Here is an 11,071-nt window from a genome sequence, read left to right as displayed (position 1 = left end):
CCACTAACCAAATCCTAGGCTACCTAACAACCTAAAATCCACTACAACATGCATATCTAACTAGCCTAAACATGAACATCAAACGGAAAAAATTAAGAAAAACTATGAACGGATAAAAGGGACTACGTGTTGCGAAACATGGGAGGGCGAAAGAAGTAGAACGGGTAGAAAACGGCTGGGTGGTGGCGGTGGCGGCGTCCGGTGTGGTGGAGGGCACGGCAGCGCAGAGGGGCAGTTCGGTCAGGGGGGGAAAGGGAGGGATGGGGATGGTGATGCTGGTTGAAGGGGGGTTGTGGTTGACGGTGGCAGTGGTGTATGATGGTGCGGAGGGGGGCTGTGGCGGAGGAGGAGAGAGGAAGAAGAAAGAGGAAGAAAGAAGGGGGTTTGGGTGCGGTTGGGGGCGGCTAGGGTCGGACGGCGGCGGCGGTGGAGGCGGCGGCAAGGGTGGCTGAGTGGTGGTTGAGAGGGTAGAAGGAAGAGAGAGGGGGAAGAAGGTAGGGGGCTGCGCGAGATAGGTTTTCGCGTGACCTGGGGGGTTATATTTTGAAATCCACGCGGCCGCGTGGGGCACGCGGTCGCGTGGTAGGGGTGAAAAATGGGTGGGTGCAATCGCGTGGATCGCGCGATCGCATGGGAGAGGCAGGAGAGGGTGGACGCGATCGCGTAGGTCACGCGATCGCGTCGCTGGAATTTGTGCTAGACGCACGATTCCAACGTCGTTTCAGCGCAACTCTCTGTCTCCATTTAGGGTGTTGTGCAGTCCATGCGACGCGGTCGCGTGAAATTGGTTATGCACATGTGACGCGATCGCGTCAGGGACGCGATCGCGTGGGTCTTTTGCGTGAAAAGCACAAGGGCAGCACGATTCCAGCCTAACTTTCTGGACGTTGGGGTTATACGCCGATCTCCAGGGCACGCGACCGCGTGAGGGACGCGGACGCGTGGGGGGTGTTTTATCGCAATTGACGCGATCGCATGATTGATGCGGTTGCGTCGCACCCCACTTTTTTTTTTTGCAGATATGTAATTATGTAGTATGCAAAATGCAAAGTGATATGAATGTTATGAGTAATTCCAGGTTCAATGAAAAATAAAATAAAACTTGAAAACAACTAAAACTAAAGAAATGAAAAAGGAACGATCATGCCATGGTGGGTTGTCTCCCACCTAGCACTTTTGGTTAAAGTCCTTAAGTTGGACGTTGGTTGAGCTTCCTGTTATGGCGGCTTGTGTTTAAATTCATCCAGAAATCTCTACCAATGCTTGGAATGCCAATGGCCTCCAGGGTCCCAAACTAGGCATGTGAAGCTTCTGAGCAGCTTCAAACAGACTTTCAGGCTCCCGGGGTGATGAATATCAGAATATTTTCTAGGATCCCAAACTTTGGTTCCAAATCCGCTTTCATTGTGATCTATACTTTTCCATCTGGGCGGTTTGGAAATTAGATCCTCACCATGGTGACCAAACATTCTCCGTGATCCACTCAATTGAGCATGATACCAATCCTTGCACTTCGAGTTGAAGCGTGGAACCTTATTGAACCTTGTGCACCGGCTCTGACTATGAGCCATTTCCCTTTTACTCTTAAAGCCGCATAGAGCTCTAAGCTGGCCATCTGTTTCAAGCAAACCATATTCAAGTGGAATATTGAAGATAAAAGATAAGGATTTTACCCACTTGTAGTTTGTGGTGGGCGGTAACGGCCTTGGGATAGGTGTTTCCAGTGGTTCTGTAAGTTTTACTCCCTTATAATCTTCTGTGAATTCTTCCACTTCAACCATCTCTTGATCAGAGTCTTCAATTTCTCCCTCATCATCGCTCAAGTCGTATATTGGAGGTTGAGAAAGATCTACCTTAGCATCATCTTCATATTCACTCGGGGAAGATTCTTCCGTCTCAAAGAAATCACTTGTGGATGCAAGTTTGCTGCTAAGAGAATAGGTCTCGTGATCATCATCATCAAGGAAACATGTGTCCTGGGTTATTCCGTTTAGTTCTTCATAAGATATTTACAGTGGAGGCGGTGCAAAATCCTCCTCAGCGTCAATTATAACATCGTTGACGGAGTTCTCCACAACAACCGATTCTTCTTCTTCTGCAATGACAGCTTTCTCTACTTGTTCTGGTGTGAAGTTATGCTCTATGCTGTTCACTGGAGTTTCTTGTGTCTTCTTCACAACACGTTCTTCATTAGATTCTCCACATAAGGCCATAGGAGTCTGTTGAGGGGCTGAACGTCCGGAAGATAATTGCTTTAACTTCTCCACCATTGCTTACTCCAGTTGATGAAGGATTGCAGTACATTGCTTCATTGATTCTTCGAGGCTAACCTGTGATTTTGACTTTGATGGATATGGGTAATGCGTATGGGGGAGTGGTGGTTCTTGGGAGTAATTGGATTGGTATTGGGGCGAATAAGGATCGTATGGTGGCGAATGGCAAAAAGAAGCTTGTGAGTGTGGTGGTTCGAGGTCATGTTGAGAGGGTGGTCTATAGGCACGGGGTGGGGCTTGTTGGTAGTTACAAGGTTGTCCACCATATCTTTCAGCTGGGTATGCATTATAGAATGGTCGTTGTCCATGATATCTCAGAGGGTGTTGTTGCCTAAAGGGTTGATTAGATCCTCTTGACTCCATCCATCCTTGATTGGTCTGACCTTGATGCATATTCTTGCTGTAGTTTCTATTTCCTTCAACAAAGTTAGAACTAAACTCAAAGCGAGAGGGGTGAGAATTCATAATAGCTATCAGAAATAAGGGGAAAAAGAGAAAACAAATAAACACATAAAAGAAAAAAATATTTTTTATTTTTATTTTTTTTGAAAAATATTTACAATAACCAATAATAAGGCACACGTTTGCAATTCCCTGGCAACGGCGCCATTTTGACGTTAGGATTTTCGCCAGTAAAGAATTTCATAAAAACAGTCGCGTTGTAGATATAGTCTCTAAACCGACAGAAATCCCCTGGTACAAACGTTTTAGTTGTCACAAGTAACAAATCCCTTTTTAAAATTGATAACCGAGTATTTAAACCTCGGGTCATCTTCTCAAGGAATTGCAGGGAGGTGTGTTCTTATTATTGGCTATGAAAAAGGTAAAATTGGGGTTTTTAGAATTTGGGCAATGGGCACAAGCATATTTAAATAACAAGTAAAATAAATTGACAGTAAAATAAACTCTTGGCAAGGTGTAAAGACTGGAGGTCCTATCCTAGTTATCCTTATCAATTATGAAGAGAATTGGATTCTTCTCCCACCTTGTTAACCTCTAACTATGAAGGTAAGTTAAATGGATGAATTAATTCGAATCCTCAAGTCCTAGTCTTTCCTTGGGAAAGGCTAGAGTTATTGGAATATGAATTAATGAAATGAAGAAATCTAATTTTTAATCAATAATGAGTATGATAACTCTAGAGTTACCAATTATTTAACTAAGGCCAAAAGGAAAGGAAATTGAAGCTGCTGGAATAAAAATGCTTTCAGATGGGAAGCAAGAATCATGTAAATAAAAGAAAGCAATAATAACTGAAATACCTCAAATAATATTAATTCAAAGAAAATCATAACATAAAAGAGTTCATAAATTAAATTGGGAAAATAATTAAAAACAAAGAACCTATGATTGAGAGTCACTCCTAAACTAAGAGAAGTCCTAAATCCTAATCCTAAGGGAGAGAGGAGAGAACCTCTCTCAAAACTAGATCTAGATCATCGAAGATAACAGAAAATTCGGAGTCTCCCTCAATGGATGCATTCCTCCACTTTATAACCTCTGGTCTACGACTTCTGGACTTGGATTTGGGCCAAAAAGGCTTCAGAATCCGCTATGAGCGTTTTCTGCAATTTCTGGTGCGTGGCCTCTGTCACGCATCCACGTGGATCACGCGGTCGCGTCATTCGGAGTTCTCCTTGTCACGCGATCGCGTCGGTCACGCGTCCGCGTCGTATGCGATTTGCTCAAGTCGCGCGGTTGCGTCAGTCATGCGGCCGCGTCGTTGCCTCTTCGCTTCTGGCACGCGATCGCGTCGTCCATGCGATCGCGTGGATGCCAGTTCCTTCAAAAACTCCATTTTGTACTTTCCTTCCATTTTTGTATGCTTCTTTTTCCATCCTTTACGTCATTCCTGCCTTAGAAGATCTGAAACTACTCAACACACTAATCACGGCATCGAATGGAATTAAAGGTGATTAAAATAATTAATTTAAAAGCATAGGAAACATGTTTTTCACATACATCACATACTAAGGAAGGAGAATTAAAACCATACAATTAACATGCATAAGTGGGTGAAGGATTGAATAAATCACTCAGATTAAGCATAAAATATATCATAAAATATAGGTTTATCAGTGGAATTCTTAAAAATGGAAGGTAAAGTTGTATGGATGGTTAAGTGTTTATTCTCTCTTTTCTCTTTTTAAGTTTAGTCTCCTTTTTCCTTTTTTTTCTTTTTCTTTTTTCTTAGTTAATTTAGTAAAATTTTGTATTTTTGTAAGGTAAAAGAAGAATGCAATGTAGGTGATGAGCGGATAATTTATACCCTTTTTGGCATTGTTTTTAGATAGTTTTTAGTAAATTCAAGTTACTTTTAGGGATGTTTTCATTAGTTTTTATGTTAAATTCACATTTCTGGACTCTACTATGAGTTTGATGGTTTTTCTGTAATTTCAGGTAATTTCTGGCTGAAATTGAGGGACCTGAGCAAAACTCTGAAAAAGGCTGACAAAAGGACTGCTGATGCTGTTGGAATCTGACCTCCCTGTACTCAAAATGGATTTTCTAGAGCTACAGAACTCCAAATGGCGCGCTCTCAACAGATTTGGAAAGTAGACATCCAGAGCTTTCCAGCAATATATAATAGTCCATACTTTATTCGGAAATTGACGACGTAACTTGGCGTTGAACGCCAAGTACATGCTGCTGTCTGGAGTTAAACGCCAGAAACACGTCATGATCCGGAGTTGAACGCCCAAAACACGTTATAACTTGGCGTTCAACTCCAAGAAAAGCCTCAGCTCGTGGATAGATCAAGCTCAGCCCAAGCATACACCAAGTCGGCCCCGGAAGTGGATTTATGCATCAATTACTTACTCATGTAAACCCTAGTAGCTAGTCTAGTATATATAGGACATTTAACTATTGTATTAGACGTCTTTTGACCACGTTTCATCTTTGGTCTCAGTTTTGTTTTATTCTTCATCTTAGGAGGCCATTGAGCACGTTTTAGGAGGCTGGCCATTCGGCCATGCCTGAACCTTTCACTTATGTATTTTCAACGGTGGAGTTTCTGCACACCATAGATTAAGGGTGTGGAGCTCTGCTGTACCTCAAGTTTCAATACAATTACTATTACTTTCTATTCAATTCTCTTTTATTCTTATTCCAAGATATACGTTGCACAACACTTTGATGAATGTGATGATCCGTGACACTCATCATCATTCTCACCTATGAACGCGCGTGATTGACAACCACTTCCGTTCTACTCTAGGCCGGGCGCATATCTCTTAGATTCTCCAACAGAATCTTCGTGGTATAAGCTAGATAGATGGCGGCATTCATGGGGATCCGAAAAGTCTAACCTTGTCTGTGGTATTCCGAGTAGGATCCTGGGAATCCGGAAAGTCTAACCTTGTCTATGGTATTCCGAGTAGGATTCCGGTATTGAATGACTGTGTCGAGCTTCAAACTCCTGAAGGCTGGGCGTGATGACAAACGCAAAAGAATCAAGGGATTCTACTCCAACCTGATTGAGAACCGACAGATGATTAGCCGTGCTGTGACAGAGCATTTGGACCATTTTCACTGAGAGGATGGGATGTAGCTATCAACAAGGGTGATGCCTCCAGACGATTAGCCGTGCAGTGACAGCGCATAGGACCATTTTCCCGAGAGGATTAAAAGTAGCCATTGATGATGGTGATGCCCTACATACAGCTTGCCATGGAAAGGAGTAAGAAGAATTGGATGAAAGCAATAAGAAAGTAGAGATTCGAAAGGATTCTAGCATCTCCACACGCCTATCTGAAATTCCCACTATTGATTTACATAAGTATTTCTATCCCTTTTTATTTTTCTATTTATTATTAATTTTCTAAACTCATAACCATTTAATCTGCCTAACTGATATTTACAAGGTGACCAAAGCTTGCTTCATACCAACAATCTCTGTGGGATCGACCCTTACTCACGTAAGGTATTACTTGGATGACCCAGTACACTTGCTGGTTAAGTTGAACGGAGTTGTGTCCACACATAGTTGAAAAAGCAATGAATTTTACAAAATACAATAACAAAGGAATCACAATTTCGTCCACCAAGTTTTTGGCGCCGTTGCCGGAGATTGTTCGAGTATGGACAACTGACGGTTCATCTTGTTGCTCAGATTAGGTAATTTTCTTTTCAAAAACCTTTTCAAAATTTTTCTTTTCTTTTTCGTTTTTTCCAAAAATATTTTCGAAAAAATTAATAAAAATCCAAAAAAATCATAAAATCATAAAAACTAAAAATATTTTGAGTTTCTTGTTTGAGTCTTGAGTCAATTTTTAAGTTTGGTGTCAATTGCATGCTTTAAAAAATTTTTTCTTGCATTTTTCGAAAATTCCATGCATTCATAGTGTTCTTCATGATCTTCAAGTTGTTCTTGGTAAGTCTTCTTGTTTGATCTTGATGTTTTCTTGTTTTGTGTTGTTTGTTGTTTTTCATATGCATTTTTCATTTGTTAGAGTCCATGCATTAAAGATTTCTAAGTTTGGTGTCTTGCATGTTTTCTTTGCATTAAAAATTTTTCAAAAATATGTTCTTGATGTTCATCATGATCTTCAAAGTGTTCTTGGTGTTCATCTTGACATTCATAGTGTTCTTGCATGCATCATGTGTTTTGATCCAAAATTTTTATGTTTTGGGTCATATTTGTGTTTTTCTCTCTCATCTTTAAAAATTCAAAAATAAAAAATATCTTTTCCTTATTTCTCTCCAAATTTTCGAAATTTTGGGTTGACTTGATCAAAAATTTTTAAAATTAGTTGTTTCTTACAAGTCAAGTCAAATTTTCAATTTTAAAAATCTTATCTTTTCAAAATCTTTTTCTTATCTTTATATCATATTTTCGAAAATTCACTAATAATTAATGTGATTGATTCAAAAATTTGAAGTTTGTTACTTTCTTGTTAAGAAAGGTTCAATCTTTAAGTTCTAGAATCTTATCTTGTAGTTTCTTGTTAGTGAAGTAAATAATTTCAAATTTTTGAATTAAATCTTTTTATCCTTTATCTTATCTTTTTCAAAAACTTTATCTTTTTCAAAATATCTTATCTAACTTCTTATCTTCGTATCTTTTCAAATTTGATTTAAAATCTTTTTCAACTAACTAATTAACTTTTTGTTTGTTTCTTATCTTTTTCAAAACCACCTAACTATTCTTTCCTCTCTAATTTTCGAAAATATCTCACCCTTTTTTCAAAAATTCTTTTTAATTAACTAATTGTTTCATGTTTTAATTTTAATTACATCTTATCTCTAATTTTCGAAATTACTAACCCTTTTTTTTAAAAATTATTTTCGAAATTCTCCCTCTCTTTTCTTGTTCTATTTAATTATTTAATTACTAACACTTCTCTTCACCTCTCTCCATCTAAATATCCGAACCCACTCTTCTACATTCTTCTCCCCTTTCTTTTTCTACTAACATAAAGGAATCTCTATACTGTGACATAGAGGATTCCTCTTCTTTTCTTGTTTTCTTCTCTTTCATATGAGCAGGAACAGGGAAAAAGATACTCTTGTTGAAATTGATCCTGAACCTGAAAGGACTCTGAAAAGGAAACTAAGATAAACTAAATTACAACAATCCAGAAACAACCTTTCAGAAATTTTCGAACAAGAGAAGGAGATGGCAGCCGAAAACAATAATAATGCAAGGAGAATGCTTGGTGACTTCACAAAGCCAACGTCCAAATTTGATGGAAGAAGCATCTCCATTCCTGCCATTGGAGCCAACAACTTTGAGCTGAAACCTCAGCTAGTTGCATTAATGCAACAAAACTGCAAGTTTTATGGACTTCCATCTGAAGATCCTTATCAGTTTTTAACTGAGTTCTTGCATATCTGTGAGACTGTAAAGACGAATGGAGTTGATCCTGAAGTCTACAGACTCATGCTTTTCCCTTTTGCTGTAAGCGACAGAGCTAGATTATGGTTGGATTCACAACCCAAGGATAGCCTGGACTCCTGGGATAAGCTGGTCACAGCCTTCTTGGATAAATTCTTTCCTCCTCAAAAGCTGAGCAAGCTGAGAGTGGATGTTCAAACCTTCAAACAAAAAGATGGTGAATCCCTCTATGAAGCTTGGGAAAGATACAAGCAGCTGACCAAAAGATGTTCATCTGACATGTTTTCAGAATGGACCATATTAGATATATTCTATTATGGTCTATCTGAATTTTCGAAAATGTCATTGGACCATTCTGCAGGTGGATCTATTCACCTAAAGAAAACACCTGAAGAGGCTCAAGAACTCATTGATATGGTTGCAAACAACCAATTCATGTACACTTATGAGAGGAATTCCGTGAATAATGGATACCTCAGAAGAAAAGAGTTCTTGAAATTGATGCTCTGAATGCCATATTGGCTTAGAACAAAGTGTTGACTCAGCAAGTCAACATGATCTCCCAAAGTCTGAATGGATGGCAACATGCATCCAACAGTACTAAGGAGGCAGCTTCTGAAGAAGCTTATGATCCTGAGAACCCTGCCATGGCAGAGGTTAATTACATGGGTGAACCTTATGGAAACACCTATAACTCATCATGGAGAAATCATCCAAATTTCTCATGGAAGGATCAACAAAAGCCTCAACAAGGCTTTAACAATGGTGGACGCAATAGGCTGAGCAATAACAAGCCTTTTCCATCATCTTCTCAGCAACAGATAGAGAATTCTGAACAAAACACTTCTAATTTAGCCAATCTAGTCTCTGATCTGTCAAAGGCCACTTTCAGTTTCATGAGTGAAACAAGATCCTCCATTAGAAATCTGGAGGCACAAGTGGGCCAGCTGAGTAAGAAAGTCATTGAAACTCCTCCCAGTATTCTCCCAAGTAATACAGAAGAGAATCCAAAAGGAGAGTGCAAGGCCATTGATATAATCAATATGGCCGAATGCACAAGGGAGGAGAAGGACGAAGACCCTAGTGAGGAAGACCTCCTAGGACGTCCCTCAAGCAAGAAGGAGTTTCCTATTAAGGATCCAAAGGAATCTGAGGCTCATATGGAGACTATAGAGATTCCATTAAATCTTCTTCTGCCATTCATGAGCTCTGAAGACTATTCTTCCTCTAAAGAGGATGAAGATGTGAATGGAGAGCAAGTTACTCAATATTTAGGAGCTATCATGAAGCTGAATGCCAAGTTGTTTGGTAATGAGACTTGGGAAAGTGAACCTCCCTTGCTCATTAGTGAACTGGATACCTGGATTCAGCAAATTTTACCTCAAAAAAATAAGATCCTGGCAAGTTTTTGATACCTTGTACCATAGGCACCATGACCTTTGCAAAAGCTCTGTGTGATCTGGGGTTAGGGATAAATCTTATGCCACTCTCTGTAATGGAGAAGCTGGGGATCATTGAGGTACAACCTGCCTTGTTCTCATTACAATTGGCAGACAAGTCATTGAGACAAGCTTATGGAATAGTGGAGGACGTGTTAGTAAAGGTTGAAGGCCTTTACATCCTTGCTGATTTCATAATCTTAGACACTAGGAAGGAAGAGGATGAATGCATCCTCCTTGGAAGACCTTTCCTAGCCACAGCAGGAGCTGTGATAGATGTCAACAGAGGTGAATTAGTCCTTCAATTGAATGGGGACTACCTTGTGTTTAAGGCACATGGCCATCCCTATATGACAAAAGAGAGTAAGCATGAAGAGCTTCTCTCAGTTCAGAGTCAAGAAGAGCCCCCACAGTCAAACTCTAAGTTTGGTGTTGGGAGGCCACAACCAAACTCTAAGTTTGGTGTTAAGACCCCCATATCCAAACTCTAAGTTTGGTGTTGGGACTATACAACATTGACCTGATCACCTTGTGGCTCCATGAGAGCCACTGTCAAGCTATTGACATTAAAGAAGCGCTTGTTGGGAGACAACCCAATTTTATTTATCTAATTTTTATTTTATTTTATTTTATTGTTATTTTGTGTTTTATTAGGTACATGATCATGTGGAGTCACGAAAAAAATATAAAAATCAAAAACAGAATCAAAAACAGCAGAAGAAAAATCACACCCTGGAGGAAGCACAGGCTGGCGTTCAACGCCAGTAAGGAGCATCTGGCTGGCGTTCAACGCCAGAACAGAGCATGAATCTGGCGCTGAACGCCAGAAACAAGCAACATTCTGGTGTTTGAATGCCAGGAATGTGCCTAGAAGAAAAGCTGGCGCTGAACGCCAGTAACAAGCATGAAACTGGCGTTCAACGCCAGAAACATGCTTTACATGGGCGTTGAACGCCCAGAACGTGCACCACTCGGCGTTTAAACGCCAGAATGGTGTGCAAAGGCATTTTACATGCCTATTTGGTGTAGGGATGGAATTCCTTGACACCTCAGGATCTGTGGACCCCACAGGATCACCTCAGGATCTGTGGACCCCACAGGATCCCCACCTACTATATTCCCACCTTACCTCCTAATCCTATTTTACTCTTTCCCATGTCACACTTCCCAAAAACCCTTCACCAATCACCTCAATCTCTCTTCCCAATCACTTATTCACCACTCACATCCATCCACTCTTCCCCATAAATCCCACCTACCTTCGAAATTCAAAAACATTTTCCCACCCAATCCCACCCTAAATGGCCGAACCTACCCTCTCCCCTCTCCCTATATATACCCTTCCTTTCTACTTCATTTTCACACAACACTACCCCATCTACTATACCTTGGCCGAATCCATCTCCCCTCACTCTCCTCCATTTTCTTCTTCTTCTTCTTCTTCTCTTCTTTCTTCTCTTGCTCGAGGACGAGCAATATTTTAAGTTTGGTGTGGTAAAAGCATAAGCTTTTTGTTTTTC

General features: G+C 40.2%; 1 pseudogene; it reads left to right on the top strand.

Moving 5' to 3' along the window:
* The first annotated feature begins 2,347 nt into the window (after window positions 1-2,347).
* LOC130966421 (uncharacterized) overlaps window positions 2,348-11,071 on the top strand; it is a 31,256-nt pseudogene continuing 22,532 nt past the window's right edge.

Source organism: Arachis stenosperma, chromosome 3 (assembly GCF_014773155.1).
Source record: "Arachis stenosperma cultivar V10309 chromosome 3, arast.V10309.gnm1.PFL2, whole genome shotgun sequence".
In the NCBI taxonomy this organism is placed as follows: domain Eukaryota; kingdom Viridiplantae; phylum Streptophyta; class Magnoliopsida; order Fabales; family Fabaceae; genus Arachis; species Arachis stenosperma.
The sequence above is the reverse complement of the archived record's forward strand: the minus strand, read 5'-3'. Positions and strand labels throughout refer to the sequence as shown.